We start from the raw sequence: 8,204 nt of genomic DNA on the forward strand, positions 1-8,204 counted from the left end.
CATCAATTCTTTGGCACTCAGTTTTCTTTATAGTCCAAATTTCACATCCATACACGACTACTAGAAAATTTCTCCCGGCAATCTTGATTCCACCTTGTGCTTCATCCAGCCTGGCATTTCACATGATGTACTCTCATATAAGTTTGATAAGCAAGATGACTATATACAGCCTTGACATACTCCTTCCCTGATTTGAAACCAGTCTGTTCTTCCATGTCCGTGTTGCTTCTTGACCTGCATACAGATTTCTCAGGAGGCAGGTCAGTGGTCTGGTATTCTCATCTCTTGAAGAATTTTCCACAGTTTTCTGTGGTCCACACAGTCAAAGGCTTTGGTATAGTCAATAAAGCAGAAGTATATGTTTTTCTGGAACTCTCTTGCTTTCTCTATGATCCAATGAGTGTTTGCAATTTGATCTCTGGTTCCTCTGCTTTTTCTAAATCCAACTTGAACATCTGGAAGTTCCCAGTTCATGTACTGTCAAAGCCTGGTTTGGAGGATTTTGAGCATTACTTTGTTAGCATGTGAGATGAGTGTAATTGTGTGGCAGTTTGAACATTCTAACAGAAGCAGAAGATATTAAGAACAAGTGTCAAGAATACACAGTAGAACTATGCAAAAAAGATCTTCATGACCCAGATAATCACAATGATATTATCACTCACCTAGGCCAGACATCCTGGAATGCGAAAACATGTGGGCCTTAGGAAGCATCTCTATGAACAAAACTAGTGGAGGTGATAGAATTCTGGTTGATCTATTTCAAATCCTGAAAGATGATGCTGTGAAAGTGCTGCACTCAATATGCCAGCAAATTTGGAACACTCCCTACTGGCCACAGGACTGGGAAAGGTCAGTTTTCATTCCAGTCCCAAAGAAAGGCAATGCCAAAGAATGCTCAAACTATTGCACAATTACACTCATCTCACGTACTAGTAAAGTAATGCTCAAAATTCTCCAAGCCAGGCTTCAACAGTACATAAACCATGAAATTCTAGATGTTCAAAAACTGGTTTTAGAAAAGGCAGAGGAACCAGAGATCAAATTGTCAGCATTCATTGGATCATTGAAAAAGCAAGAGAGTTCCAGAAAAACATCTATTTCTGCTTTATTGACTATGCCAAAACCTTTGACTGTGTGGATCACAACAAATTGTGGAAAATTCTTAAACAGGTGGGAATACCAGACCACCTGACCTGCCTCTTGAGAAATCTGTATGCAGCTCAGGAAGCGACAGTTAGAACTGGACATGGAATAAGAGACTGGTTCCAAATAGGGAAAGGAGTGAGTCAAGGCTGTATATTGTCACCCTGCTTGTTTAACTTATATGCAGAGTACATCATGAGAAACGCTGGGCTGGGTGAAGCACAAGCTGGAATCAAGATTGCTGGGAGAAATATCAATAACCTCAGATATGCAGATGACACCACTCTTATGGCATAAAGCAAAGAAAAACTAAAGAGCCTCTTGATGAAAGTGATAAGGGAGAGTGAAAAAGTTGGCTTAAAGCTCAACATTCAGAAAACTAAGATCATGGCATCTGGTCCCATCACTTCATGGCAAATAGATGGGGAAACAATGGAAAGAGAGAGAGACTTTACTGGGGGTGGGGGGTGGGCTCCAAAATCACTGCAGATGGTAACTGCAGCCATGAAATTAAAAGACCCTTGCTCCTTGGGAGAAAAGTTATGACCAACCTAGACAGCATATTAAAAAGCAGAGACATTAGTTTGTCAACAAAGGTCTGTCTAGTTAAGGCTATGGCTTTTCCAGTGGTCATGTATGGATGCGAGAGCTGGACTATAAAGAAAGCTGAGCGCTAAAGAATTGATGCTTGTGAACTGTGGTGTTGGAGAAAACCCTTGAGGGTTACTTGGACTGCAAGGAGATCAAACCAGTCCATTCTAAAGGAAATCAGTCCTGAATATTCATTGGAAGGACTGATGCTGAAGCTGAAATTCCAATACTTTGGCCACCTGATGCAAAGAACTGACTCATTTGAGAAGACCCTGATGCTGGGAAAGATTGAAGGTGGGAGAGAAGGGGACCACAGAGGATGAGATGGTGGATGGCATCACTGACTCAATGGACATGAGTTTGAGTAAACTCTGGGAGTTGGTGATGGAAAGGAAGGCCTAACATGCTGCAGTCTATAGGGTCGCAAAGAGTCGGACACGACTGAGCGACTGAACTGAACTGAACTGAACTGGTATTTCCTGCTTCCCTGGTGGTCAGATGGTAAAGAGTCTGCCTGCAATGCGGGAGACAGAGATTCGCTCCCTGTGTTGGGAAGATCCCCTGGAGAAGGAAATGGCAACCCAGTCCAGTATTCTTGCCTGGAAAATCACATGGACAGAGGAGTCTGGCAGGCTACCATCCGTGGGGTTACAAAGAGTCAGACACAACTGAGCGACTTCACTTTCTTTCTTTTTTTCTTCTTATTTCATATTTAAGGCTGTTACAAATTGCAATACTTTATTTGTAATTTTCATTTTCTTATTATTGATATCAGGAATATAGAAGCACAATTGCTTTTATATATCTATCTTATATTTCAAAACCTTGCTTTAATTTGCGTAGTAGTTCTAAAACTTCTCATTGAAATATTTATGACTTTCTATGTAGATAATCCTGCGATCTGTGAATAATTATCCTTAAAAATCTGCTTACTTTTTATGCATATTTCTTGTCTTATTGCACTGCCTCTGACCTCCAGTATAATGTTAGGGAAAGAAAGAGTGGCAAGAAAGGACACTTTTTTGTTTTTTCCAGTGTTCAGATTTTAATTATTTGATATCAAGTCTACTATTTAAGTGTTTGATATTAGGTCTGTACTTTGGAGTTGCTTTTTACCAGTGTGTATATTCTCTTCTCCTTTAAGATTTGAAGTTTCACTGGGACAAGAAAATAATTGCTGAATTTTGTCTAATATGGTTGCTACATAAATTGATATGATTGCAAGCCTTTTTTCCCCTTTATCCAGTTTATCTGGTTGTTTAATCTGCAAGGTTAATTTTTGTACTCCAGAGATGAACTCCATAATGGCATATAATACTTTATTACTTTTTCTTTCTTTCTTTTTTAAGAACAGATTTTTATTCCACTTAGAGACTCTCAATTGTGCTCCATAATCATCAGAGCACATGACAGTCAGTAAATGACTTTGTAAATAAAACCCCTCATTTTTATCAACTGCCATTGACTCCTCTGCTCTCTGCTGAAGAAAAGGAGAAAGCATCACTGTAAAGTTGTCAGGTGGGGTAGAAATACACAACAAAGAACACAGCACAGAGTCCTTTCATGTGTGAATTTCCCCTCGCCCCACAAGACCAACACTGTATCATTCCATTCAATCTATTACCAAGCCTGTTATTTTGATAAAGGTCTTTGAGAACCTTTGTTTGCAGGGCAGGAACAGAGATTCAGACATAGAGAATGCACATGTGTACACAGGGGCGGGGGGAAGGGTGAGACAAATTGGGGGATAGGACAGCCATGCACGTGTGGGAACCTCCGGTATAGCGCAGGGAACTTCGCTTGGGGCTTTGTAGTGACCTAGAGGGGTCAGATGGGGGTGGGTGGCAGGGAAATTCAAGAGGGAGAGGATATATGTACACATATAGATGATTCACTTAGTTTTACAACAGAAGTTAACACAAAGTTGTAAAGCAATTATACTCCAATTTTCAAAACGTAATGATTTGGAAAACGTGAACATGTAGCAACAAAGAATAGCTATTGGGCCAGAAACTAGTAACACTTTAGAAAATAGATCAGCCTTATAGCAGGGATACAGAACATGATAACATGCCTCCCAGAACATGATAACCCTGTCTGAAACACATTTCTAAGTTGCTTTTTAAAAAATAAGTGTGTATTTATTTGATTGCACCAGGGTTAAGGTGCAGCACATGGGCTCTAGTCCCCTGACTAGTTGAACCTGGGTGCCCAGCATTGGGAGCTCAGAGTCTTAGACAAGGGACCCCAGGAAAGTTCCTCCTAAATTGTTTTTACAGACACCAGACTCCCACACTAGGAAACTGTTAACCACAAGTACATAAACCTCAGACTGGTTGGTACCATAAGGTTGATGATGTTGACCCAAGTATCTCCCTCAGCCAGCAACCAATCAAAAAAAAAAAAAAGATCCAAAGTCTTATCAGGCACCCTGCAACCCACACCACTAATGTTGCCTTTAAAAACCCTTCCCTGAAAGTCAATGGGGATTTCAGGTATTTTGAGCACTGACTGCTCATTCTCCTTGCTTCAGTTCAGTTCAGTCACTCAGTCATGCCCCACTCTTTGTGACCCCATGGACTGCAGCACACCAGGTCTCCCTGTCCATCGCCAACTCCTGGAACTTACTCAAACTCATGTCCATTGAGTCAGTGATGACATACAACCATCTCATCCTCTGTCATCCCCTTCTCCTCCCACCTTCAGTCTTTCCCAGCATAAGGGTCTTCTCAAATGAGTCAGTTCTTCACATCAGGTAACCAGAGTATTGGAGTTTCAGCTTCAACATCAGTCCTTCCAAAGAACTTTCAGGGCTGATTTCCTTTAGGATGGACTGGTTTGATCTCCTTGCAGTCCAAGGGACTCTTAAGAGTCTTCTCCAACACCGCAGTTCAAAAGCATCAATTCTCCGGTGCTCAGCTTTCTTTATAGTCCAACTCTCACATCCATACAAGACTACTGGAAAAACCATAGCTTTGACTAGATGGACCTTTGTTGGTAATGTCTCTGCTTTTTAATATGCTGTCTAGGTTGGTCATAACTTTTCTTCCAAGGAGCAAGAGTCTTTTAAGGCAAACCATTCAATATCACAGTCATCCAAGTCTATGCCCCAGCCAGTAATACTGAAGAAGCTGAAATCGAATGGTTCTACAAAGACCTATAAGACCTTCTAGAACTAACACCCAAAAAAAGATGTCCTTTTCATAACAGGAGACTGGAATGCAAAAGTAGGAAGTCAAGAAACACCTGGAGTAACAACCAAATTTGGCCTTGGAGTACAAAATGAAGCAGGGCAAAGGCTAATAGAGCTTTGCCAAGAGAACTCACTGGTCATAGCAAACACCCTCTTCCAACAGCAAGAGAGAAGACTCTACACATGGACTTCATCACATGATCAACACTGAAACCAGATTGATTATATTCTTTGCAGTCAAAGATGGAGAAGCTCTATATAGTCAGCAAAAACAAGACTGGGAGCTGATTGTGGCTCAGATCAGGAACTGCTTATTGCCAAATTCAGACTTAAAGAAAGTAGGGAAAACCAACAGACCATTCAGGTATGACCTAAATTATATCCCTTACAATTATACAGTGGAAGTGAGAAATAGATTCAAGGGATTAGATCTGATAGACAGAGTGCCTGAAGAATTATGGACAGAGGTTTGTGACATTGTACAGGAGACAGGGATCAAGACCATCTCCAAGAAAAAGAAATGCAAAAAAGCAAAATGGCTCTCTGAGGAGGTCTTACAAATAGCTTTGAAAAGAAGAGAAGTAAAAAGCAAAGGAGAAAAGGAAAGATATACCCATCTGAATGCAGAGTTCCAAAGAATAGCAAGGAGAGATAAGAAAGTCTTCCTCAGTGATCAGTACAAAGAAATAGAGGAAAACAATAGAATGGGAAAGACTAGAGGTCTCCTTGCTTGGCACCATGCAATAAATGCTGTACTTTCCTTTACCACAATCCAGGGTCAGTTGATTGACTTTGCTATGTGTTGGGTAAGCAGACCCCAATCTATGTTCAGTAACACTAACAGATGATGTTCTGAGGATGACCACTGTTGTCCTTGATTTTTATATAGTTCATAAAGTTCAACTTTTCAATGATGCAGGAACATGTCCACAACCACATGTACAATGGCCACCTGGCCCCATTTTGGATGCCTGAACCGCAGTTTTATATCTTGTCAAAACAAAGAACAAACATCAAACGTGACTGGTACATTCCTTCAAGGTTTCCAAAGAGACAGAATGGCATGCACATAGTAAGAGAGAACAACATTGGTGTTTGGGAAGAAAACCTCATCTCCAGTAGTACTAGCATTAGGGACGTAGGAAGGGGAGCATTTATCCCTACCTTCAAATTTGGGCATCCTAAACAATCTGGTGACTGCATTCTTTTTTTTAGTTGGTTAAAACAGATGGACATTTGACAGGCCATAAGACAGACTGCTCTACTTGGCAGAAAGTTCAAGCCAAATCATGTATAATCCATGATGACTTCTGCATATCACAGTATCTGAAAATTTCTTCCATCAAAATGATCAACAGGTACATGAAAAGGTACTCAATATGACTAATCATCAGGGAAATACAATTCAAATAGTAAGATATCACCACACACCAGTTCGGATGGTGACTTCTTAAAAAGCCATGAGAGAAATGAGATGTTGAGAAAAGGGAAACCCGATCCCATGTTGGAAGGAATGTAAACTGGTTCTTCCACCATGAAAAATGTTATGCATTTTCCTCAAGAATTTGTTTTTAATTAATAGCATGTTAATACAGAGGTTTAGTTTTCATGTATCTGTTTTAATCTGATAAAGGTTTGCTTTTTGATAGGCAAGATATTGCTCACAAATTCTATTACTTATACTATTACTGTGACTTATTGCTAAACTTCACCTGAATGTTTTTAAAATTAAAGTATGTATTTTAAGACGGAAACTGCTGAACAAAGCAAGAAGAAAGAGACAGAGGCAGAGAAGTATGAATAGTTGATCTTTAAACATTTCACCCTGAGTCTTAACCTGCTCTTTCATCCTGTCCAATGCCTTCTCCTAAAACAACAACTATATGAAAATTTGTATGTTTTTGTTTTAACACTGAATTAATTGCCAGGCAGAGAACACATACCAGGTAAGAAATTCAGTGAGTCATTTTCAGAGGAGGAAAAGCAGACGTTTTTAAGAACTAAGGAGTGAAAGGGTATACTCCACAATGATTGTGGTCATTAAGAACCAAAATGCATCAGTTTATGTAGGACTGATGAGTCCATAGGTCTGTATACGAGGCCCCTCGATCAATTGTCAGGAAAGAATTTCCAGTTAAATTCAGGTCAGGGTTACTTAAATTCATGGTTCTTTAAGAAAATTAGCCTCAGAAGTGTTTTAGCATTAAGTTTTGATTCTCTCCTGGGCAATTAGTTCTGTAATTTAAAAATTTTCCTTTTATACTATCTACCTTCTATACAGAAATTCCCTTAACAACACCTAATAAGGTAGTTATCCAAGTTCTTTTTCTTCCTTTCTAGAAAGTGGAACAGTGACAGAATCACATATTTTACATAAGTCAGCAGAATTAGCCTGGGTACACGTGTATGACATCTTTACTGCCAATATTATTTAGTGGAGTTATGTAACAATTGAGGTTTTATATTAACCAAATAGAATTTGAAATAGCAAGTTATATATTAAGCTGAGAAATGCACTTTTAAAATTGGACTTACAAAGTCTACATCAGTGCCTTTTATTTCACAAAGTCCATTATCTTTCCCTGGTTAACCCAACAGCAGACCTAAGACTTGGCTTGGGCTTGGATGCTGCAAAGTTTTCCATTATTCACCCCAAAACTACTCCAGTCACTACATAGCATTAAGATGATCAATTTGTATATGATTGGCTTTTAATAAAGCTATAATAAAGATATCATTAAAGATATATCAAACTTTTTCATGGATCCCTTTGTTTTCCTCTCTTTCCTGGTGGCTCAAATGGTAAAGAAACTGTCAGCAATGCAGAGAACCCGGTTCAATCCTTGGATCAAAAGATCCCCTGTAAAATATCCCTTGGAATACCCACTCCAGTATTCTGTCCTGGAGAATTCTATGGGCAGAGGAGCCTGGTGGGCTACAGCCCGTGGGGTCAAAAGAGTCAGACACAACTGAGTAACTAAGACACATACACAGAAGAAGCGTGTGTCTGTTCTATTTTCCAGAATCTTTGAGAATATTCTCTAAATTGGTGTTCCACAGTTATTTTTCTCATATGCTAATGCAGGCAGATTTGATATGACCTGTCAAAATGTGAGTGTTATCCCTTACAAACTGCACACGAGCTGGAACTCAGCTCTTTTCCTCATCTCTAGTCCTTTGTACCTGCCATGTAACAACCTATTGTGCCAATGAGGGAACTCCATGGCCCAGAAGTTACATAATAACTAGGTGGTGTTTGCCTCTCTTTAGCTTC

The sequence above is a fragment of the Cervus elaphus genome, chromosome 19 (assembly GCF_910594005.1).
Source record: "Cervus elaphus chromosome 19, mCerEla1.1, whole genome shotgun sequence".
NCBI lineage: Eukaryota > Metazoa > Chordata > Mammalia > Artiodactyla > Cervidae > Cervus > Cervus elaphus.